At 42.0% G+C, this 25,766-nt stretch overlaps 4 long non-coding RNA genes across 6 annotated transcripts; all 4 read left to right on the top strand.

Moving 5' to 3' along the window:
• The first annotated feature begins 5,951 nt into the window (after positions 1-5,951).
• On the top strand, positions 5,952-6,321 carry LOC137185309 (uncharacterized). Its single transcript, XR_010928819.1, has 2 exons — positions 5,952-6,107; positions 6,167-6,321. It is a non-coding gene; the product is annotated as an uncharacterized lncRNA (long non-coding RNA).
• A 9,174-nt stretch (positions 6,322-15,495) lies between these two features.
• LOC137185310 (uncharacterized) lies at positions 15,496-17,419 on the top strand. Its single transcript, XR_010928820.1, has 2 exons — positions 15,496-16,079; positions 17,026-17,419. It is a non-coding gene; the product is annotated as an uncharacterized lncRNA (long non-coding RNA).
• Positions 17,420-19,399: 1,980 nt separating this feature from the next.
• Positions 19,400-21,644, top strand: LOC137185311 (uncharacterized). Of its 2 annotated transcripts, none has more exons than XR_010928822.1 (2): positions 19,400-19,968; positions 20,916-21,644. It is a non-coding gene; the product is annotated as an uncharacterized lncRNA (long non-coding RNA). The 2 variants fall into 2 exon arrangements; XR_010928821.1 differs by lacking the exon at positions 19,400-19,968 and adding an exon at positions 19,979-20,348.
• A 2,074-nt stretch (positions 21,645-23,718) lies between these two features.
• On the top strand, positions 23,719-25,546 carry LOC137184030 (uncharacterized). Of its 2 annotated transcripts, none has more exons than XR_010928601.1 (2): positions 23,719-24,250; positions 24,818-25,546. It is a non-coding gene; the product is annotated as an uncharacterized lncRNA (long non-coding RNA). The 2 variants fall into 2 exon arrangements; XR_010928602.1 differs by having other exon boundaries at positions 23,719-23,870.
• Positions 25,547-25,766: the final 220 nt, after the last annotated feature.

Raw genomic sequence — 25,766 nt, forward strand, 5'->3', positions numbered from 1 at the left:
ATTCTTGTGCAACATTAAAACAGACAACAGATATGTCCAAAAGCATTTATTTAACAAAAGGTAGAAGAGCAAAACACATAATTTTAATCTAGCTAAGTGCACCTATATACAAGTGTATGTGTGTGACTGTGTATGTGTGTGTAAGTGTGTGTGGGAAAGACAATGGCAAGATGGCTGCAGTCACCTGGTGACTCCTGCTGTTTCCTTGTCTTGAAACATGTGGTCAGCTAGTGAGACCCAACACCTCTCAGATATCATCACCAAGAGCAGTCATAACTCCAGGATCCTGTTTAGCACCATAAATTCTGTCGTTAACCCCTCTGCTTGCTGCACTACAAATTCCTCCCAAATCATTTGTCAGAGGTTTAAGGACTTCTTTATAAACAAAATTGACAGCATTAGGTCAAATATTTCACACCCTATCAAAAATTTCTCACTGGCTACTGAGAACCTTCCTGTTTTAAATAATTTCCACCCTGTCTCTTTTCCCCTGCTTGGTCGGATAATTGCAGGCACGAAGCCCACTAGCTGTCAGCTTGATAAAATTCCAACAAAGCTCCTAAAACAGTCATTTGCAGCAGTTGGTCCTAGCATACTGATGATTTTTAACAGTTCTCTAGCCACAAGCACAGTCCCGTCTTGTTTTAAACATGCCATAGTTCAGCCACTCCTTAAGAGGCCTGGTCTTGACCTGGCTATTCCAAACAATTTTAGGCCAATTTCTAAGCTTTCTTTTTTATCTAAGGTTTTAGGAAAGATTGTTTTTAATCAGATCCTGTAATTTTTAAACCAAAACAATATTTTTGAGAAATTCCAGTCAGGGTTCCGCAAACACCACAGCACAGAGACAGCTTTACTAAGAGTGACTAATGACCTCCTCTGTGCTGCGGATGTCGGTAAATGCTCCATCTCAATTCTTCTAGATCTCAGTGCAGCCTTTGACACTGTTGACCACACAATTCTCCTGGATGGCTTGCAACGCTGGGTCGGCCTCTCTGGATACACCCATGATTGGTCCCACTGTTACATTTCAAACAGACAATTCACTGTTTCCATTGGCAGCTCATCCTCCACACCAGCAAATATTTCATGTGGGGTTCCGCAGGGTTCAGTTTTAGGTCCTCTTCTTTTCTGTCTTTACATGCTCCCATTAGGAAGAATCATCCAAACTCATAACATTGTCAGGTCCAGCTTCTTCTAACTCAGAACCATTTCCAAAATTAGGCATTTCCCCTCACCCTCTGACCTAGAAAGAGATATTCATGCACTAATATCATCCAGGCTGGACTACTGTAACTTCCTCTACCTATGCATCTCTCAGGCTACCATTTCCTGTTTACAACTTATCCAAAATGCTACTGCACAATTATTAACAAGGTCCAAGAAACAAGACCACATCACCCCTATCCTTGCATCCTTACACTGGTTCCCCATTCATTACAGGATAAACTTCAAAATTCTTCTAATTGTCTGTAAATCTCTCCACAGTCTTGCCCCTATTTATATCTCAGAACTTCTCACCCTTTACAGCACCACCAGACCCCTCAGATCCCCCCAGTGTGGTATATTGGCTGTGCCCAGTTCATGGAAAAAAACGGCTGGGGACAGGGCTTTTTCTGTAGCGGATCCTCGGCTCTGGAATAGCCTGCCAGAGACCATTAGACAGGCTGAGTCTGTTGATGCTTTTAAGATGCACCTGAAGACTCACTTTTATTCTCTGGCTTTTAACTGTGTTTAATCTGTTTTTTATCAGAATTTTGGGTTTTAATTTGTGCTTAAAAGTGTTTCTATTTTTCTCTTGCTCTATTTTTTATGATTATCTGTCATGCACGTATATGTCTTTATGCTTGTATCTGTATACATATGCCTGTCTTTGTGAAGCACTTTGGTGCAAAACCTGTTTGCTTTTAAGTGCTATATAAATAAAATAAACTTGAAACTTGAACTTACTGCCATGACTTGCACTGCCGTCAAGTCATGGCTGGCAGCCACTATGATCTTCTTAGTGACTACATCCAGGCCTTGGGATGCCTCCAGCAGGTCCTCCATTTGGTTCCTCAGTGTGTGGACTTCAGATTGCTCATTTCTGCATTTGGTACAAATGCAAATAGTTATCAGATCAAGTAATTACACCCATTTAAGACAGATTACTATTTGAAGAAATTTAGCACTGTGTGCAGATACGTATTCCCTAGCAAATAGAATGTTCCTAAATTAATAAGAACATGTTGAAAAATATTTTAGATTTTCTTGACAGCTTCTATGAAAATTAACTTTCCATGAAAATGTGTGTATCTGTAGTAGAAGTTTGAGCTATGAGTTATGAATATTTTGGAAATGGGATGAATTGGCGACACAGATGTAGAAGCAGTGAATTGAAGCAAGTGATAGCTGCTGCACAGTAATGTTACTCTCTATATCGTCATTATAAATTTTGAACATAATGCAGGATATGTTTACCTGAACAAAAATTCAGCACAGTGGGGTCAAATTATATTTATTTATCCAAATTACATTTAAAAAGATATTGTTAAAAGATTATCAGTAATTGACTGATAATAGAACTGAAGGTGACAGTGGCTCCTCATACCATATGCTGACCCACAAAGCACAGAGGAGGTGCGCTACAATGAAGTCCATACTTGTGCATGCTCAGTTGTAGAGTGCATCTTCAAGCTACTTAAATGCTGGTTTGACTGGACGCCTCAGATGGCAGACCTAAGTTGTCCTGCAAAAGTCTGCCAAACAGTCAGCGCTTGTACTGTTTTAGTTTAGCATAGAGGTTTGGCATTTGGTAAGATATCTAATAAAGTTACAAAGTTATACAAGTTTTATGTAAAAGATGGTCATTGATACAGTGAGAGACAATTTGTTAAGGGTGAATGCAGCTATAGCAAAAACACAAAATGGATGCCTGCCAGAAAGCAACCTTTTGCAAATTATCTGATGGTTTTGTCAGTGTGTTGTTTGGCAGTGAAATAAAGTGCAGTACATCACGATCCTTCAATATGAATGCTAGCCCTTTTTTTACACATTAATATATTTTTCTTATTGATGGACTAGTTCACACCTTCACCAGAGAAAATTAGTCTTGTTATCTAAACAATACCTGTTTCTTGACGTTCTTTAACGCCATTACCTAAATGCAGATATCTCAACAGCAGGGATTTTCCTTGCATTCTGTCTGTATGTATTTGGCACAAATGAAAATTAAATTAAAAAAATATTTTATTTACCAGTTGTCCCTTCAGATTGTCTGTAAGGATGTAGTCTTCACTACCCATGGCCACCTCCACTTACTCAAGGATCACTGGTACACTTGCTTCTACTTCCACAAATCTAACCATGACTACCCTTGTGGATACCATATTTCCATCCATTATAAAGTAAAGTGAAAGAAACCAAGCTACCACATAACATGCAGTACACTGCAGTGATTCAAGTTGTCCAGCAACAGAGAGATATCGCCTGAGTTCTAGTTCAACACACACCTGCCTTTTCATGTTTTCACACAAGCAGTTCAATCTTCAAGATTATTTGGATGTGTATACAGCCTAATTCTAATATTAAACCACAGTATTGATACAAAGTCCAAATGTTAATGACAAGCTCCTCTGAACAATTAACATAGTAAATAAGTAAATATCTCACTGGACTGTAGAATAAAATTAAAGAAGTAGCTTCTTCAGTTGTGTTAGTTAGAAACATGTTAATTTAAACCCTGACAGGTATGTTAATCTCCTGATGTCATCTAATGTTCCATTCAGGAGTGAGCTACTTGGATGAGTGGCGAAAACTTAATTTAATTCCACAGTCCAGTGAGAGATTTACAGGATACCTGGTTGATTGAGATGAACCTACAAACATCTGAACAATTAAGCTATCAACTCAACAGTTTGCAAAATACCTGGAAAGTGTGGGCAATTCTGTCAACGTGCATGTCATCTATTTTAAGAGTAACTCTTGCATCCTCTGAAAAGACCAAATGTCTCCCTTTTATGTGAATTATAGTTGCTTGAAGAACAGTTTGCTTCCTATCTGCACACTGCTCTGAAGCATTGATCCTGCAGGGGGAAATGTGGAAAAGAGGAGGGTAGATGTGCAAGCCAAGGCCGAGACGTAATACAAAGTTTGATTAAACATGGCTATTCTGATAGATAGAAATATCCAATCATCTCCAGTTTGAATGTGGATTGACTAAATGGTTCTCCAAAACAAACATACGTTGATTTTGCACCCAAAATGGCATTGGCAGAGAGCAGGTGCACGATTCCCAACTGTAAGTCGAGGTTGCTAAAGCCACCGCAACTCCTTACTGGCAGACCTTCCCGAATATACGTTCAAACCTCTGCAGATGATCCAGAATGCGGCGGCACGGCTGGTCAAAACGGCATATCACCCCACTTTTCATATCCCTCCACTGGTTCCCAGTTGCTGCCTGCATCAAATTCAAAACCCTGACACTTGCTTATAAAACAGCAACTAAAACAGCTCCAGCCTACCTGAACTCCCTCATTCAGGTCTACGCTCCCTCCTGCTCACTACACTCAGCCAATGAAAGGCACCTTGAACATCCACCACAACAGGGCCCTAAGTCACTAGCTAGACTCTTCTCTTCTGTAGTTCCCCGGTGGTGGAACGAGTTACCAAACTCTGTTCGATCCTCAGAGTCCCTCTCAATCTTTAAAAAAAGACTAAAGATCCAGCTCTTTCAAAAACACCTCTGCACTTGATGGACTGAAGGAAGAGAAAAAACAAAAATACAAAAAAACTAAGCTTTTAGGGAAAATGGAACCATCATTAAAAAGTTAACCAAGTCACAGAGCAGATTCAGAACTGAATGGATGGGGACTAAACTATTATTTTATGTAAGCCTTTTCATTTTTTTTGTTAAATTGGTCTGGCCAGTATGAGACACAAAATACAAATTAAAAAAATACAAAACAATTTATGAGCACTGGATTATGCTTTTATTGATTGGTTGATGCTTAGGAGCTGACTGGAGACTTGACACTTAGATTAGAGATTTGTGACTGAAATGCTTACAAGAAGGACTTTGGACAGAAATCTGTCTGTAATATGTGATAATTGATTTGTATCAAGAATCGATACAGTTGAATAGACACCTATTGATTAGGCTCTCTCATGTTTATTTTCTCAATTTCCAACTGGACCAGCATATGAAAGAACAATGATGACTGGCTACCTGGCCTCAAAAGGAAGCCGAGCATCAGAGGGGTGCATTGGTCATGTCCTCATTATAAACCAGCCATATCATGCAGATTGGTATCATGTAGGTGTTATTAAAGGCTAATAGATTGCTTGTGTTGCAGATTACTGTGACAATACCCTGAGGAAAGTAGTTGTTCTTGCTTATTTATTCATCAGAGATCAAGAAACTTAAATCCAGTGCCATACATTGCAGAGTACATGGGTAACAAATTGCACATTGTCCAAAATGAGAAACTGGTAATGTTTGGGGTGCCCCATGTCCTTTCTGTTGATGGTTTCTCCAGCAAAACTGTCAGCCACTCCACCATGCAGGTGAAAAACTTATTTAAAATAAACAATCACAAACAGTACAAATTGTTTGGTGAGGTAGATGAGGCAATAAAACCATATAAAAAGGAATGCTCAGCAAAAACCTATGTTTTGAATACCCCTCACCCACTGTAAGCTTGTAGGAAATGTACTGAGCATATGGATGGACAATTCAGAAGTGGATCATGCTTTTCGAAGTTTCTATGGAAATTTGAAAAACATCCATTGTAACAAAAAATCCTTACAAACATTTTGTCATGACCCCTCCTGCCTGTGATGCCTGCTTGTTTTATGTATGTGAGTGTGTTTTTGTTATTTTCAGCCTTTAGTTTGAGTGAGGTGTGCTTGGTGTGTTTTGGTTTGGTCTATCTGTTTGCTTGTTCCCTTCCCCCTTTGTCCTCTCTCTCTCTCTCTCTCTCTCTCTCTCTCTCTCTCACCCTCCCTCTTGCTGCGCACCTGCCTGTTATCTGCAGTCAGCACACCTGTCTGCCATCAAGTTATCTCCTCTTCACTACAAGAAACCCACACCAACAGCCAATCAGTGCCAGATTGTTGTGCCATACACGGTTTGTTTGCCTGTCTGCCTGTGAACTTGAAGATTTACACCTGTTCTCCTTGTCTCCAGGAATATCTGTCTGCCTACTCACCTCACCTGCCAGCTCTCATTCTCAGGATACCCTCTGCCAAGCCTTCTTCCCTGGATACCCTTCTCAGCCAATACCCTGGCCTGTCTTCATCTCACTGTACCTGTTAATTGTCTAAATAAAATACTTTTTTTTCCACCTACCTGCCGGTCCAGCATCTGCCTTTGGGTTCTGCCTGAGATTCGTGACACATTTACAAACTACCTTTCAAGCTCACAAGGTCTTTGATACCAAAACATAGGTTTTCACAGGAGTATTCCTTTAAATTTTGTAATGTTTCTTTGTCAAAAATTTTATTTAATAACAGAATGACAGAAGCAGATCCATATATGTACCCTTATAGCACTTGTCACTTAGTTCACCCTTTCAACAAGTAGTAGTTTTTCAGATTCAGTGGGAACTGCTTCAGTGTTTTAATATCATGAAGACACATTCATTTTTCCAGATAAAGGTTGTTGGGACGTGCAGGAAAGCGTTTGGTTATTAGCAATAATTTGTAATTATCATAGATAATTATGAATTAATATTAATAATTCAGGCACCAACTGTTGGATCTGTAAGGAGCACAGTGGATTACTTGCAATAATTATCAATTATCAATGATAATTAATCAATTATAACAATTAATAGAATTATTAATATGAATTAACAAATACGGGGCACCACCCGGAAACCGGGACCAATAACCAAACAAGGTAGTCTCATAAAAGGAGTTCATCTAGAATGTTAATATCTGAGAGATATCAACATTCAAGGGTGAACAAAGAAAGGATGGATTCAAGCTCTGACTCCTTCAATCAGCCACTTTTAACAATATATTAGACACAATAATGACAATAGAACTTCTCTTTAAAGATATAATAGTGTTTATTAAACTTAGCAAAATTAACAAAGTTAACAAATGCGTCATTCAATAAACAACTATTCTAAAATCTAATTCTACCAAACAAAACACAACAGCTATGTACAGGGTTGGACACATGCAGGGGAATGCATGTGTGTGTGTGTGTCAATGTATGTGAGTGGGTGTAAGTGTGTGTGTGCCAAGATGGCGACGGGGCCTGACGTGATGACGTCGTCGGTCTGCGATGGGGACGTGACTCTGGGAGGAAGTCATGTCACACGAGACCCGAATGGTGAAAGTACGGCGGTGTCTCGGTTAGACAATAGCAAGATGGCGCCGCCTGGTGGTCAGCATCTTGCACTCACCCAATTCTGTGAAAAGCACACGTGTCTGATGGCAGATAAGGAACGACAAAGAAAAGCTTTGTCCGACATTATCTGACCATCAGATGTGCGTGTATGTGTGTGTGTGTGCACACATGTATGTGTTAGTCAAAAGAGAAGGAAGAAGGAGAGAAAGCGGTTCCTTTGTCCACAGAGAGCACAGTCAGCACACATATGGACGGCAGTCTGTAACGCATGTTGTCTGGTTTCTGATCGACAAAGCAACTTACTTTCTCACTCACGATGGCACAAACACAACGGTAGTCCCGGGCAGGACAAACACAAAACAGTCTAGTTTGGTGAACACAACTAAACAGGCAGCAAACTTAAAATACTAAGCAGGAAAAATGGATTCGGCGGTCCGTCAACCCACACAACAAGAAACAATAGCAATAAAGCTAAAAAGCTAAATGCTAAACAACAGCACTGATGCTGAAATGAACACACAACTAACACTGCCTCTGCCCAGACTTATGCCTCTTACTTGATCGCTTCAGAGGGCGAGCAGGGTGTGTGTGAAGTCTGTCTTTCTGTCCGGTTCTGTCCTCGGCTCGGATTCAGACGGTGGCCATTCTCGCACGGTCGGCTAACGTTTAACGGCAGCTGGCTGATTCTCGGTGGTGTGGCAGAGAGAACAGCAGAGTTAACTCGGTGAAGAAGAGCGGGGGAGAGAAGTTCCACATCTTCCTGAAGAAACTCTGTTTCTTCCTTCTCAAGGGAATTTGAAGACGCTGGTTGCAGCAGCGGTCTCTCTTGGATCCAGGAATGTGTTCGGGGGAACACGGGCGAAGTCTCATCTCTTCCAGCAAGGGGAGTGTTCGGTGAGGGGAAAAACATGTGCGTGGGGTACCTACATTAGTGAAGCTGACTCACAGGAGGACGGTGTTTCTCCCGGCTCAGTTCACAGTGAAGGTGTATTTTTCAGGGCGTGCTCAATTTTTAAAGGGGTGGTGATATCATGGCTGCGTCATCAGGATGCTCCGCTGTGCAGGAGCATCTCCGCCAATGAGAGACTATATGTTGACTGTTCCCTGCTGAGGTGTGAAAATCACAAAGCATCCCTGGAAATGGAGTTTGCAATGGACTCCCATTGTCTGTAAGCAGCATTTTGGCGCTATTCCTTTGTCTCAGGGGAAACAAAGGAAAAAGCACCGTGGTCAGGCTTCACAGGTTACATGTAGGCCTTCTCTGTGTGACCTCATGGTTTGAGGCCCAACAAGATGAACATGTGAATGAGTTCTAGCTCACACAGGCTCTGCCCTCTACTGGACTCTATGGGTAATACTCCTCTCCAATCACACTCGGTAATCGCTCATTGAAATTTGCATGTACGTAGCCAGCCAGTAAGGATGCGCTTACCGATTACATGCATCCTGCACCCTATATAAACAGCATCGCGCTGTCACTTGACTATCCTCTTTTCTTCAGCATCTGCAAATCAACTCACTGATCTCTCTTCTCCAGGGATGGAATCACCAGTACCTGCTCGTTCCTGCCTGTTGTGCCCTGTGCCTCATTGCCATGCTTCCTCCTGATCTATGCCAGAAGCGATGGGAACATTTTGATGATGTGATGCCTCACTCCACTGTGATGAGAGCGAGCGGGAGCTCGAGATAGATCTCTGCAGCTGGATGAAATACCACCACTGTCGAATGCCTTGGCTGAGACACTCCAAGTGGCTTTTCCAATGGATGATGACAACAACCTCTCATCTGTCTCGGCAACTTTGCTGACCTTTGGAAATCTGCAGCCGACGTCTGTTCGCCAGAATTTCCTGAAAGTCATGGCCATGGCAGCAGAGCGTGTCAGGGCATGTGCCTTCGTTTCGCCTCCTCTACCAGATATCTGGCAGTGCGTCAAAGTGTCCTGGAGGGAGCTGCTGAAAACGAAGTCACCAGTGGTGGGACTGGTATCCTTCCTGAGAGTGCAGGGCCACTGACCCCGGATGTGTCGGATGTGTGGTGGTCGGATGTGTGGTGGTCACACATCCGACTACTTGAATTTTTCCCCCTGACTTGACATAAAACATTGACTTGAGCGCGCTGACTGATATCGCAAAGACATTAAAGGGACATTACACTCATGGACACTTTCAATTCAAGTTCTGCTGAAAGACTGTGAAATCTTGAGATATTGATGATAATTGCACTGCATTTTATGTTCATGTTTTATAACTTGGTACAGTAAACTTACCTGAAACGTTCCTGGTGGCTCCATTTACCTGTTTTGTCTGCCATTCCCTTTTCAACCCTCCCATTACGAAATGTTTCATCATAGGATAAAGGTGATGACTCAGAACAACTTTGTGTTGATTTGCAGTGACTCTTCCCTCTGAGTGGACAAGTGGACCCAAACCATGCCAGCAAAATGCCCCCCACAGCATAACAGAGCCACCAGATCCCCTCACTGTAGGGGTCAAGCATTCAGACCTGGACCAGCTTTTCCTTGAATTTGTCAAGCGTCTGTATGTATATAGGATGATATGAATAAATTCATAATGAGCATAGATTAAAACAGCAATTGGCCATATGTTATACAACTATGTATCTTTATTCAAAACATGAGACATTATCAGTGAGTGATCTTTGGGAAAGTGTTGACCTGTTTGATGAACCTTCAACACTGTAGTTGGCATTTTGGAAGCTAGATGGCGCTGGAACGTGCTTGTTGGCGACATGACTTTTGTTAAATCCCAAAACTCGGATGAATCAGGTGTCTCTGGCCGGGTGCGGTGGCGCGCGCCTGTAACCCAAGTTACCGGGAGGCTGAGGCTGGAGGATGGCTTGAGCTCAGGAGCTCTGAACTGCAGCGGACTATGTCGATGGGGTGTCCGCACTAAGTTGGGTATGGATATGGTGCTCCTGGGGGAGCTCGGGACCACCAGGTGGTCTGAGGAGGGGTGCACCGGCCCAGGTCGGAAACGGAGCAGGTCAAAGCCCCCGTGCCGCTCAGTAGTTGGATGGCGCCTGTGAATAGACGCTGTAGTGCAGCCTGAGCGATACAGCGGGACCCAGTCTTTTTACACTCTGCACACTTTACAACAAACAGCTGTGACAGCTTCATGTTCCAGGAAGAAACCTCAGAAAGCAATGCTGCTTAGTCTGGCCCACACTGCCTCCATCTGGAGAAGAGGAGCACTTACTATCAATGGCACCAATCAATGCAGCACCACAGACACACATCACTATAACACTAAAACTAGCCTATATCGTGTTATAAGTATTTTGTTGTATACTATAACACAAGTTTTTACGGTGGTGGAAGAAGTAAGCAAAGTATTATCTTCCGGCCTCATACACAGCTCCCACAATACCATCACACATAGCACAGAGGGCTTTGGGGTGAGAAATGTCCATTACAATTGACATCAGAACACATAATTGCTCCTTTGCTGAGATATACATCACTCAGGAGGACATCAGTTTTCCCATAGTATGACAAGACATCCTCATGATCCAATATTAACTCTATGACAATTTTTTCCTAAGTTACACCGTTTACAGATCATACAGCCTAGTAACATTACTGACACAATTTGGGAATGATTTAAAGTTGATTACTTGTGTAAAAGGATTATTTACAAGAACCTGCTGGTTTCATTTAATATTTTGTACATTATATGCTAATTGTCTGCTAACAATGTGCACACTGCACGTGGTGACAGGAATTTCAGTGTCTCCTGCGACCGAAATTCAAATCTTACCTCCAAAGCATATTTGGCATACTGTATAAATGTGGGTGCTGTCTGTTAATATTCGGTGTGCTCGGGCTGTATAGTCATATTTAGGGAAGTGTATATTTTTTTTTATCTTGGGAAGAAGAGTTTTCTCCGGAGCTCTTGGCTCATTAAACTGCCTGCTGCTTATGAGAGGAGCTGTTGTGATTGGCATCAATCAAGCTTCCCTTAACTCCACCTGTTGTTGTGAGAAATATTCTATTTATCAATGAATTTGAGTTTCAGATGTTTATTTTACTCTTTCATTTCATCTTATGTTGGTCGTGACGGCTATGTGACATCACGGAGGATGTCCATATTGATGTGTCATCAGTTGTCAGTTGACAGCAGTGCTTATTTGACGTCATCAATGACAGCGTCAAGGCTTGGAACCGAGTTTATAAATAGGACCCCCTCCTGCCATCAATCTCCATTCCACACTCCCTCACAGGAGACGTGGAGGCTCTGATGCACCGCGGCAGCATGCGGCAGCCGTCGCCTCGGTCTGCAGCCGAGGGGAGTCCTCGATAGCCGCCAGGTGTCATGCATGGCTGAGCTCGAGCTCGCGGTCCACCGCTTAGCTCGAGCTCGCGGTGCACAGCTGAGCTCAAGCTCGCGATGCATGACACCGGGGGGCCCTGCCAGTGCATAGATCTGGCCTAGTCTGTCGTGCTGGTATGGGAGGCTCAGGCAGCCTGGTTGCTTCAGAGCCTGTATATATTGCTGCTTCTTTTTTTCTTTCTTTTCTTTTCTTTTCTTTTCTTTTCTTTTCTTTTCTTTTCTTTTCTATCCTCTTGCTTTCTTTCTTCACTGCATGCATACATTTATCTACATTTATGTATATTTATGTACGTGAATGTAGATTTATGTATATTTATGTCCGTCCATGTATATTTATGTACTTTTATGTATATTTATATACGTGAATATATATTTATGTACGTTTACGTACATCTGCGCTGCGCGGGGCGCAGTTGACTGAGATGACTGCCTGCAGACATGTCCCGAACAGGACTAAATCCACGACAAGTTGTAACAGGCAAACAGTGTACGTGTTAAAGTACTTGTAACCCAGTAGAGAATTGGGTCCAATTATATCTTTATTTTTCTATAGTTTCCTTATTTATCTCATTTTCATTTGTTAATCAATCTGTCAATGACTTATTTTACACACACAGTCCTTATTTGTCATATCAACTAGAGCAAACTTATGATTGGTTAGAGGGAGTTAAGTCCCACCCTCTCTTTACGCAGAAGTCAGTGAGTTGCAGTGCGGGTAAAACAGCAGCGGTCGGAGTGGATGAGAAATAGAGAGTTAGAACAGCGATTATTAACATATCCATGAGATAAAATACTCTTCTGAAGACGTCAGAGGTGTGCGAGGGTCCGCGAGCCAGGAGTAGTAGTACTTTTGGCATTATCTCTTGGTGAGTTGCCGAGCTAATTAGCGCCAGCGCATGCTAACTGTATTAGCCACACTGTGAGTTGATGTGTGAGGTGGCAGAAAACGTGTCTGTGCTCCATAAACGCTTGAACTTGGCTTATCACTGCTGCTCACTGTTTCTGTTAACTATCTTAAGAGTTAAAAACTGAATATTATTGCTCTGATAATTTAGAAGGAGTAAGGTATGATGTTTATTTTGATAGTGTGTGTGTAGTTATATTGAGATACCTTGTATGATGAAACTGATGGATAAGTTCATTTATAACTAAAAGTTAAAACATCATAATTCATGGGTTAACAGCTAAAATTCACGTTGATTAAATTCATGTTTAAAAGGTTGATTAAAAATGTATAAAAAGGTTGAAAAAAATGTATAAAATGTGGGAAATACTTACATTGAGATAAAAAAACAACAACAACTGTACAGTTAAAAGAGAGAATTCATTTAATCATTATTGTGCTACAGTAATGTGTGGAGAATTATTATATTACTATGGCCATTAGAGAAAAGTAGTGACGTCATGAAAATAACAGTCCTGTCTTCATGCAGGCTGGGTTTTTTTGAGAACAAGAGAACTGGATCTGGATTCTCCCTGTGGATGGGAGATGGCGAGCCCCCAGTGAGATCTCTTCTTAACCTAAGGAGTGAGGAACCGAGACCTGAGAAGAGGACCTGGTATCTTTTTTTGCTTCCACTCAAGTATCAGTGTGGTAGGACCACCACACATCCGACTACTTGAATTTTTCCCCCTGACTTGACATAAAACATTGACTTGAGCGCGCTGACTGATATCGCAAAGACATTAAAGGGACATTACACTCATGGACACTTTCAATTCAAGTTCTGCTGAAAGACTGTGAAATCTTGAGATACTGATGATAATTGCACTGCATTTTATGTTCATGTTTTATAACTTGGTACAGTAAACTTACCTGAAACGTTCCTGGTGGCTCCATTTACCTGTTTTGTCTGCCATTCCCTTTTCAACCCTCCCATTACGAAATGTTTCATCATAGGATAAAGGTGATGACTCAGAACAACTTTGTGTTGATTTGCAGTGACTCTTCCCTCTGAGTGGACAAGTGGACCCAAACCATGCCAGCAAAATGCCCCCCACAGCATAACAGAGCCACCAGATCCGCTCACTGTAGGGGTCAAGCATTCAGACCTGGACCAGCTTTTCCTTGAATTTGTCAAGCGTCTGTATGTATATAGGATGATATGAATAAATTCATAATGAGCATAGATTAAAACAGCAATTGGCCATATGTTATACAACTATGTATCTTTATTCAAAACATGAGACATTATCAGTGAGTGATCTTTGGGAAAGTGTTGACCTGTTTGATGAACCTTCAACACTGTAGTTGGCATTTTGGAAGCTAGATGGCGCTGGAACGTGCTTGTTAGCGACATGACTTTTGTTAAATCCCAAAACTCGGATGAATCAGGTGTCTCTGGCCGGGTGCGGTGGCGCGCGCCTGTAACCCAAGTTACCGGGAGGCTGAGGCTGGAGGATGGCTTGAGCTCAGGAGCTCTGAACTGCAGCGGACTATGTCGATGGGGTGTCCGCACTAAGTTGGGTATGGATATGGTGCTCCTGGGGGAGCTCGGGACCACCAGGTGGTCTGAGGAGGGGTGCACCGGCCCAGGTCGGAAACGGAGCAGGTCAAAGCCCCCGTGCCGCTCAGTAGTTGGATGGCGCCTGTGAATAGACGCTGTAGTGCAGCCTGAGCGATACAGCGGGACCCAGTCTTTTTACACTCTGCACACTTTACAACAAACAGCTGTGACAGCTTCATGTTCCAGGAAGAAACCTCAGAAAGCAATGCTGCTTAGTCTGGCCCACACTGCCTCCATCTGGAGAAGAGGAGCACTTACTATCAATGGCACCAATCAATGCAGCACCACAGACACACATCACTATAACACTAAAACTAGCCTATATCGTGTTATAAGTATTTTGTTGTATACTATAACACAAGTTTTTACGGTGGTGGAAGAAGTAAGCAAAGTATTATCTTCCGGCCTCATACACAGCTCCCACAATACCATCACACATAGCACAGAGGGCTTTGGGGTGAGAAATGTCCATTACAATTGACATCAGAACACATAATTGCTCCTTTGCTGAGATATACATCACTCAGGAGGACATCAGTTTTCCCATAGTATGACAAGACATCCTCATGATCCAATATTAACTCTATGACAATTTTTTCCTAAGTTACACCGTTTACAGATCATACAGCCTAGTAACATTACTGACACAATTTGGGAATGATTTAAAGTTGATTACTTGTGTAAAAGGAATATTTACAAGAACCTGCTGGTTTCATGTAATATTTTGTACATTATATGCTAATTGTCTGCTAACAATGTGCACACTGCACGTGGTGACAGGAATTTCAGTGTCTCCTGCGACCGAAATTCAAATCTTACCTCCAAAGCATATTTGGCATACTGTATAAATGTGGGTGCTGTCTGTTAATATTCGGTGTGCTCGGGCTGTATAGTCATATTTAGGGAAGTGTATATTTTTTTTTATCTTGGGAAGAAGAGTTTTCTCCGGAGCTCTTGGCTCATTAAACTGCCTGCTGCTTATGAGAGGAGCTGTTGTGATTGGCATCAATCAAGCTTCCCTTAACTCCACCTGTTGTTGTGAGAAATATTCTATTTATCAATGAATTTGAGTTTCAGATGTTTATTTTACTCTTTCATTTCATCTTATGTTGGTCGTGACGGCTATGTGACATCACGGAGGATGTCCATATTGATGTGTCATCAGTTGTCAGTTGACAGCAGTGCTTATTTGACGTCATCAATGACAGCGTCAAGGCTTGGAACCGAGTTTATAAATAGGACCCCCTCCTGCCATCAATCTCCATTCCACACTCCCTCACAGGAGACGTGGAGACTCTGATGCACCGCGGCAGCATGCGGCAGCCGTCGCCTCGGTCTGCAGCCGAGGGGAGTCCTCGATAGCCGCCAGGTGTCATGCATGGCTGAGCTCGAGCTCGCGGTCCACCGCTTAGCTCGAGCTCGCGGTGCACAGCTGAGCTCAAGCTCGCGATGCATGACACCGGGGGGCCCTGCCAGTGCATAGATCTGGCCTAGTCTGTCGTGCTGGTATGGGAGGCTCAGGCAGCCTGGTTGCTTCAGAGCCTGTATATATTGCTGCTTCTTTTTTTCTTTCTTTTCTTTTCTTTTCTTTTCTTTTCTTTTCTTTTCTTTTCTTTTCTTTTCTATCCTCTTGCTTTCTTTCTTCACTGCATGCATACATTTATCTACATTTATGTATATTTATGTACGTGAATGTAGATTTATGTATATTTATGTCCGTCCATGTATATTTATGTACTTTTATGTATATTTATATACGTGAATATATATTTATGTACGTTTACGTACATCTGCGCTGCGCGGGGCGCAGTTGACTGAGATGACTGCCTGCAGACATGTCCCGAACAGGACTAAATCCACGACAAGTTGTAACAGGCAAACAGTGTACGTGTTAAAGTACTTGTAACCCAGTAGAGAATTGGGTCCAATTATATCTTTATTTTTCTATAGTTTCCTTATTTATCTCATTTTCATTTGTTAATCAATCTGTCAATGACTTATTTTACACACACAGTCCTTATTTGTCATATCAACTAGAGCAAACTTATGATTGGTTAGAGGGAGTTAAGTCCCACCCTCTCTTTACGCAGAAGTCAGTGAGTTGCAGTGCGGGTAAAACAGCAGCGGTCGGAGTGGATGAGAAATAGAGAGTTAGAACAGCGATTATTAACATATCCATGAGATAAAATACTCTTCTGAAGACGTCAGAGGTGTGCGAGGGTCCGCGAGCCAGGAGTAGTAGTACTTTTGGCATTATCTCTTGGTGAGTTGCCGAGCTAATTAGCGCCAGCGCATGCTAACTGTATTAGCCACACTGTGAGTTGATGTGTGAGGTGGCAGAAAACGTGTCTGTGCTCCATAAACGCTTGAACTTGGCTTATCACTGCTGCTCACTGTTTCTGTTAACTATCTTAAGAGTTAAAAACTGAATATTATTGCTCTGATAATTTAGAAGGAGTAAGGTATGATGTTTATTTTGATAGTGTGTGTGTAGTTATATTGAGATACCTTGTATGATGAAACTGATGGATAAGTTCATTTATAACTAAAAGTTAAAACATCATAATTCATGGGTTAACAGCTAAAATTCACGTTGATTAAATTCATGTTTAAAAGGTTGATTAAAAATGTATAAAAAGGTTGAAAAAAATGTATAAAATGTGGGAAATACTTACATTGAGATAAAAAAACAACAACAACTGTACAGTTAAAAGAGAGAATTCATTTAATCATTATTGTGCTACAGTAATGTGTGGAGAATTATTATATTACTATGGCCATTAGAGAAAAGTAGTGACGTCATGAAAATAACAGTCCTGTCTTCATGCAGGCTGGGTTTTTTTGAGAACAAGAGAACTGGATCTGGATTCTCCCTGTGGATGGGAGATGGCGAGCCCCCAGTGAGATCTCTTCTTAACCTAAGGAGTGAGGAACCGAGACCTGAGAAGAGGACCTGGTATCTTTTTTTGCTTCCACTCAAGTATCAGTGTGGTAGGACCACCACACATCCGACTACTTGAATTTTTCCCCCTGACTTGACATAAAACATTGACTTGAGCGCGCTGACTGATATCGCAAAGACATTAAAGGGACATTACACTCATGGACACTTTCAATTCAAGTTCTGCTGAAAGACTGTGAAATCTTGAGATACTGATGATAATTGCACTGCATTTTATGTTCATGTTTTATAACTTGGTACAGTAAACTTACCTGAAACGTTCCTGGTGGCTCCATTTACCTGTTTTGTCTGCCATTCCCTTTTCAACCCTCCCATTACGAAATGTTTCATCATAGGATAAAGGTGATGACTCAGAACAACTTTGTGTTGATTTGCAGTGACTCTTCCCTCTGAGTGGACAAGTGGACCCAAACCATGCCAGCAAAATGCCCCCCACAGCATAACAGAGCCACCAGATCCGCTCACTGTAGGGGTCAAGCATTCAGACCTGGACCAGCTTTTCCTTGAATTTGTCAAGCGTCTGTATGTATATAGGATGATATGAATAAATTCATAATGAGCATAGATTAAAACAGCAATTGGCCATATGTTATACAACTATGTATCTTTATTCAAAACATGAGACATTATCAGTGAGTGATCTTTGGGAAAGTGTTGACCTGTTTGATGAACCTTCAACACTGTAGTTGGCATTTTGGAAGCTAGATGGCGCTGGAACGTGCTTGTTGGCGACATGACTTTTGTTAAATCCCAAAACTCGGATGAATCAGGTTTCTCTGGCCGGGTGCGGTGGCGCGCGCCTGTAACCCAAGTTACCGGGAGGCTGAGGCTGGAGGATGGCTTGAGCTCAGGAGCTCTGAACTGCAGCGGACTATGTCGATGGGGTGTCCGCACTAAGTTGGGTATGGATATGGTGCTCCTGGGGGAGCTCGGGACCACCAGGTGGTCTGAGGAGGGGTGCACCGGCCCAGGTCGGAAACGGAGCAGGTCAAAGCCCCCGTGCCGCTCAGTAGTTGGATGGCGCCTGTGAATAGACGCTGTAGTGCAGCCTGAGCGATACAGCGGGACCCAGTCTTTTTACACTCTGCACACTTTACAACAAACAGCTGTGACAGCTTCATGTTCCAGGAAGAAACCTCAGAAAGCAATGCTGCTTAGTCTGGCCCACACTGCCTGCATCTGGAGAAGAGGAGCACTTACTATCAATGGCACCAATCAATGCAGCACCACAGACACACATCACTATAACACTAAAACTAGCCTATATCGTGTTATAAGTATTTTGTTGTATACTATAACACAAGTTTTTACGGTGGTGGAAGAAGTAGGCAAAGTATTATCTTCCGGCCTCATACACAGCTCCCACAATACCATCACACATAGCACAGAGGGCTTTGGGGTGAGAAATGTCCATTACAATTGACATCAGAACACATAATTGCTCCTTTGCTGAGATATACATCACTCAGGAGGACATCAGTTTTCCCATAGTATGACAAGACATCCTCATGATCCAATATTAACTCTATGACAATTTTTTCCTAAGTTACACCGTTTACAGATCATACAGCCTGGTAACATTACTGACACAATTTGGGAATGATTTAAAGTTGATTACTTGTGTAAAAGGAATATTTACAAGAACCTGCTGGTTTCATGTAATATTTTGTACATTATATGCTAATTGTCTGCTAACAATGTGCACACTGCACGTGGTGACAGGAATTTCAGTGTCTCCTGCGACCGAAATTCAAATCTTACCTCCAAAGCATATTTGGCATACTGTATAAATGTGGGTGCTGTCTGTTAATATTCGGTGTGCTCGGGCTGTATAGTCATATTTAGGGAAGTGTATATTTTTTTTTATCTTGGGAAGAAGAGTTTTCTCCGGAGCTCTTGGCTCATTAAACTGCCTGCTGCTTATGAGAGGAGCTGTTGTGATTGGCATCAATCAAGCTTCCCTTAACTCCACCTGTTGTTGTGAGAAATATTCTATTTATCAATGAATTTGAGTTTCAGATGTTTATTTTACTCTTTCATTTCATCTTATGTTGGTCGTGACGGCTATGTGACATCACGGAGGATGTCCATATTGATGTGTCATCAGTTGTCAGTTGACAGCAGTGCTTATTTGACGTCATCAATGACAGCGTCAAGGCTTGGAACCGAGTTTATAAATAGGACCCCCTCCTGCCATCAATCTCCATTCCACACTCCCTCACAGGAGACGTGGAGACTCTGATGCACCGCGGCAGCATGCGGCAGCCGTCGCCTCGGTCTGCAGCCGAGGGGAGTCCTCGATAGCCGCCAGGTGTCATGCATGGCTGAGCTCGAGCTCGCGGTCCACCGCTTAGCTCGAGCTCGCGGTGCACAGCTGAGCTCAAGCTCGCGATGCATGACACCGGGGGGCCCTGCCAGTGCATAGATCTGGCCTAGTCTGTCGTGCTGGTATGGGAGGCTCAGGCAGCCTGGTTGCTTCAGAGCCTGTATATATTGCTGCTTCTTTTTTTCTTTCTTTTCTTTTCTTTTCTTTTCTTTTCTTTTCTTTTCTATCCTCTTGCTTTCTTTCTTCACTGCATGCATACATTTATCTACATTTATGTATATTTATGTACGTGAATGTAGATTTATGTATATTTATGTCCGTCCATGTATATTTATGTACTTTTATGTATATTTATATACGTGAATATATATTTATGTACGTTTACGTACATCTGCGCTGCGCGGGGCGCAATTGACTGAGATGACTGCCTGCAGACATGTCCCGAACAGGACTAAATCCACGACAAGTTGTAACAGGCAAACAGTGTACGTGTTAAAGTACTTGTAACCCAGTAGAGAATTGGGTCCAATTATATCTTTATTTTTCTATAGTTTCCTTATTTATCTCATTTTCATTTGTTAATCAATCTGTCAATGACTTATTTTACACACACAGTCCTTATTTGTCATATCAACTAGAGCAAACTTATGATTGGTTAGAGGGAGTTAAGTCCCACCCTCTCTTTACGCAGAAGTCAGTGAGTTGCAGTGCGGGTAAAACAGCAGCGGTCGGAGTGGATGAGAAATAGAGAGTTAGAACAGCGATTATTAACATATCCATGAGATAAAATACTCTTCTGAAGACGTCAGAGGTGTGCGAGGGTCCGTGAGCCAGGAGTAGTAGTACTTTTGGCATTATCGTCTAGGTGAGTTGCCGAGCTAATTAGCGCCAGCGCATGCTAACTGTATTAGCCACACTGTGAGTTGATGTGTGAGGTGGCAGAAAACGTGTCTGTGCTCCATAAACGCTTGAACTTGGCTTATCACTGCTGCTCACTGTTTCTGTTAACTATCTTAAGAGTTAAAAACTGAATATTATTGCTCTGATAATTTAGAAGAAGTAAGGTATGATGTTTATTTTGATAGTGTGTGTGTAGTTATATTGAGATACCTTGTATGATGAAACTGATGGATAAGTTCATTTATAACTAAAAGTTAAAACATCATAATTCATGGGTTAACAGCTAAAATTCATGTTGATTAAATTCATGTTTAAAAGGTTGATTAAAAATGTATAAAAAGGTTGAAAAAAATGTATAAAATGTGGGAAATACTTACATTGAGATAAAAAAACAACAACAACTGTACAGTTAAAAGAGAGAATTCATTTAATCATTATTGTGCTACAGTAATGTGTGGAGAATTATTATATTACTATGGCCATTAGAGAAAAGTAGTGACGTCATGAAAATAACAGTCCTGTCTTCATGCAGGCTGGGTTTTTTTGAGAACAAGAGAACTGGATCTGGATTCTCCCTGTGGATGGGAGATGGCGAGCCCCCAGTGAGATCTCTTCTTAACCTAAGGAGTGAGGAACCGAGACCTGAGAAGAGGACCTGGTATCTTTTTTTGCTTCCACTCAAGTATCAGTGTGGTAGGACCACCACACATCCGACTACTTGAATTTTTCCCCCTGACTTGACATAAAACATTGACTTGAGCGCGCTGACTGATATCGCAAAGACATTAAAGGGACATTACACTCATGGACACTTTCAATTCAAGTTCTGCTGAAAGACTGTGAAATCTTGAGATACTGATGATAATTGCACTGCATTTTATGTTCATGTTTTATAACTTGGTACAGTAAACTTACCTGAAACGTTCCTGGTGGCTCCATTTACCTGTTTTGTCTGCCATTCCCTTTTCAACCCTCCCATTACGAAATGTTTCATCATAGGATAAAGGTGATGACTCAGAACAACTTTGTGTTGATTTGCAGTGACTCTTCCCTCTGAGTGGACAAGTGGACCCAAACCATGCCAGCAAAATGCCCCCCACAGCATAACAGAGCCACCAGATCCCCTCACTGTAGGGGTCAAGCATTCAGACCTGGACCAGCTTTTCCTTGAATTTGTCAAGCGTCTGTATGTATATAGGATGATATGAATAAATTCATAATGAGCATAGATTAAAACAGCAATTGGCCATATGTTATACAACTATGTATCTTTATTCAAAACATGAGACATTATCAGTGAGTGATCTTTGGGAAAGTGTTGACCTGTTTGATGAACCTTCAACACTGTAGTTGGCATTTTGGAAGCTAGATGGCGCTGGAACGTGCTTGTTGGCGACATGACTTTTGTTAAATCCCAAAACTCGGATGAATCAGGTTTCTCTGGCCGGGTGCGGTGGCGCGCGCCTGTAACCCAAGTTACCGGGAGGCTGAGGCTAGAGGATGGCTTGAGCTCAGGAGCTCTGAACTGCAGCGGACTATGTCGATGGGGTGTCCGCACTAAGTTGGGTATGGATATGGTGCTCCTGGGGGAGCTCGGGACCACCAGGTGGTCTGAGGAGGGGTGCACCGGCCCAGGTCGGAAACGGAGCAGGTCAAAGCCCCCGTGCCGCTCAGTAGTTGGATGGCGCCTGTGAATAGACGCTGTAGTGCAGCCTGAGCGATACAGCGGGACCCAGTCTTTTTACCCTCTGCACACTTTACAACAAACAGCTGTGACAGCTTCATGTTCCAGGAAGAAACCTCAGAAAGCAATGCTGCTTAGTCTGGCCCACACTGCCTCCATCTGGAGAAGAGGAGCACTTACTATCAATGGCACCAATCAATGCAGCACCACAGACACACATCACTATAACACTAAAACTAGCCTATATCGTGTTATAAGTATTTTGTTGTATACTATAACACAAGTTTTTACGGTGGTGGAAGAAGTAAGCAAAGTATTATCTTCCGGCCTCATACACAGCTCCCACAATACCATCACACATAGCACAGAGGGCTTTGGGGTGAGAAATGTCCATTACAATTGACATCAGAACACATAATTGCTCCTTTGCTGAGATATACATCACTCAGGAGGACATCAGTTTTCCCATAGTATGACAAGACATCCTCATGATCCAATATTAACTCTATGACAATTTTTTCCTAAGTTACACCGTTTACAGATCATACAGCCTAGTAACATTACTGACACAATTTGGGAATGATTTAAAGTTGATTACTTGTGTAAAAGGAATATTTACAAGAACCTGCTGGTTTCATGTAATATTTTGTACATTATATGCTAATTGTCTGCTAACAATGTGCACACTGCACGTGGTGACAGGAATTTCAGTGTCTCCTGCGACCGAAATTCAAATCTTACCTCCAAAGCATATTTGGCATACTGTATAAATGTGGGTGCTGTCTGTTAATATTCGGTGTGCTCGGGCTGTATAGTCATATTTAGGGAAGTGTATATTTTTTTTTATCTTGGGAAGAAGAGTTTTCTCCGGAGCTCTTGGCTCATTAAACTGCCTGCTGCTTATGAGAGGAGCTGTTGTGATTGGCATCAATCAAGCTTCCCTTAACTCCACCTGTTGTTGTGAGAAATATTCTATTTATCAATGAATTTGAGTTTCAGATGTTTATTTTACTCTTTCATTTCATCTTATGTTGGTCGTGACGGCTATGTGACATCACGGAGGATGTCCATATTGATGTGTCATCAGTTGTCAGTTGACAGCAGTGCTTATTTGACGTCATCAATGACAGCGTCAAGGCTTGGAACCGAGTTTATAAATAGGACCCCCTCCTGCCATCAATCTCCATTCCACACTCCCTCACAGGAGACGTGGAGGCTCTGATGCACCGCGGCAGCATGCGGCAGCCGTCGCCTCGGTCTGCAGCCGAGGGGAGTCCTCGATAGCCGCCAGGTGTCATGCATGGCTGAGCTCGAGCTCGCGGTCCACCGCTTAGCTCGAGCTCGCGGTGCACAGCTGAGCTCAAGCTCGCGATGCATGACACCGGGGGGCCCTGCCAGTGCATAGATCTGGCCTAGTCTGTCGTGCTGGTATGGGAGGCTCAGGCAGCCTGGTTGCTTCAGAGCCTGTATATATTGCTGCTTCTTTTTTTCTTTCTTTTCTTTTCTTTTCTTTTCTTTTCTTTTCTTTTCTTTTCTTTTCTATCCTCTTGCTTTCTTTCTTCACTGCATGCATACATTTATCTACATTTATGTATATTTATGTACGTGAATGTACATTTATGTATATTTATGTCCGTCCATGTATATATTTATGTACTTTTATGTATATTTATATACGTGAATATATATTTATGTACGTTTACGTACATCTGCGCTGCGCGGGGCGCAATTGACTGAGATGACTGCCTGCAGACATGTCCCGAACAGGACTAAATCCACGACAAGTTGTAACAGGCAAACAGTGTACGTGTTAAAGTACTTGTAACCCAGTAGAGAATTGGGTCCAATTATATCTTTATTTTTCTATAGTTTCCTTATTTATCTCATTTTCATTTGTTAATCAATCTGTCAATGACTTATTTTACACACACAGTCCTTATTTGTCATATCAACTAGAGCAAACTTATGATTGGTTAGAGGGAGTTAAGTCCCACCCTCTCTTTACGCAGAAGTCAGTGAGTTGCAGTGCGGGTAAAACAGCAGCGGTCGGAGTGGATGAGAAATAGAGAGTTAGAACAGCGATTATTAACATATCCATGAGATAAAATACTCTTCTGAAGACGTCAGAGGTGTGCGAGGGTCCGTGAGCCAGGAGTAGTAGTACTTTTGGCATTATCGTCTAGGTGAGTTGCCGAGCTAATTAGCGCCAGCGCATGCTAACTGTATTAGCCACACTGTGAGTTGATGTGTGAGGTGGCAGAAAACGTGTCTGTGCTCCATAAACGCTTGAACTTGGCTTATCACTGCTGCTCACTGTTTCTGTTAACTATCTTAAGAGTTAAAAACTGAATATTATTGCTCTGATAATTTAGAAGAAGTAAGGTATGATGTTTATTTTGATAGTGTGTGTGTAGTTATATTGAGATACCTTGTATGATGAAACTGATGGATAAGTTCATTTATAACTAAAAGTTAAAACATCATAATTCATGGGTTAACAGCTAAAATTCATGTTGATTAAATTCATGTTTAAAAGGTTGATTAAAAATGTATAAAAAGGTTGAAAAAAATGTATAAAATGTGGGAAATACTTACATTGAGATAAAAAAACAACAACAACTGTACAGTTAAAAGAGAGAATTCATTTAATCATTATTGTGCTACAGTAATGTGTGGAGAATTATTATATTACTATGGCCATTAGAGAAAAGTAGTGACGTCATGAAAATAACAGTCCTGTCTTCATGCAGGCTGGGTTTTTTTGAGAACAAGAGAACTGGATCTGGATTCTCCCTGTGGATGGGAGATGGCGAGCCCCCAGTGAGATCTCTTCTTAACCTAAGGAGTGAGGAACCGAGACCTGAGAAGAGGACCTGGTATCTTTTTTTGCTTCCACTCAAGTATCAGTGTGGTAGGACCACCACACATCCGACTACTTGAATTTTTCCCCCTGACTTGACATAAAACATTGACTTGAGCGCGCTGACTGATATCGCAAAGACATTAAAGGGACATTACACTCATGGACACTTTCAATTCAAGTTCTGCTGAAAGACTGTGAAATCTTGAGATACTGATGATAATTGCACTGCATTTTATGTTCATGTTTTATAACTTGGTACAGTAAACTTACCTGAAACGTTCCTGGTGGCTCCATTTACCTGTTTTGTCTGCCATTCCCTTTTCAACCCTCCCATTACGAAATGTTTCATCATAGGATAAAGGTGATGACTCAGAACAACTTTGTGTTGATTTGCAGTGACTCTTCCCTCTGAGTGGACAAGTGGACCCAAACCATGCCAGCAAAATGCCCCCCACAGCATAACAGAGCCACCAGATCCCCTCACTGTAGGGGTCAAGCATTCAGACCTGGACCAGCTTTTCCTTGAATTTGTCAAGCGTCTGTATGTATATAGGATGATATGAATAAATTCATAATGAGCATAGATTAAAACAGCAATTGGCCATATGTTATACAACTATGTATCTTTATTCAAAACATGAGACATTATCAGTGAGTGATCTTTGGGAAAGTGTTGACCTGTTTGATGAACCTTCAACACTGTAGTTGGCATTTTGGAAGCTAGATGGCGCTGGAACGTGCTTGTTGGCGACATGACTTTTGTTAAATCCCAAAACTCGGATGAATCAGGTTTCTCTGGCCGGGTGCGGTGGCGCGCGCCTGTAACCCAAGTTACC

This window comes from Thunnus thynnus, chromosome 6, assembly GCF_963924715.1.
Source record: "Thunnus thynnus chromosome 6, fThuThy2.1, whole genome shotgun sequence".
In the NCBI taxonomy this organism is placed as follows: domain Eukaryota; kingdom Metazoa; phylum Chordata; class Actinopteri; order Scombriformes; family Scombridae; genus Thunnus; species Thunnus thynnus.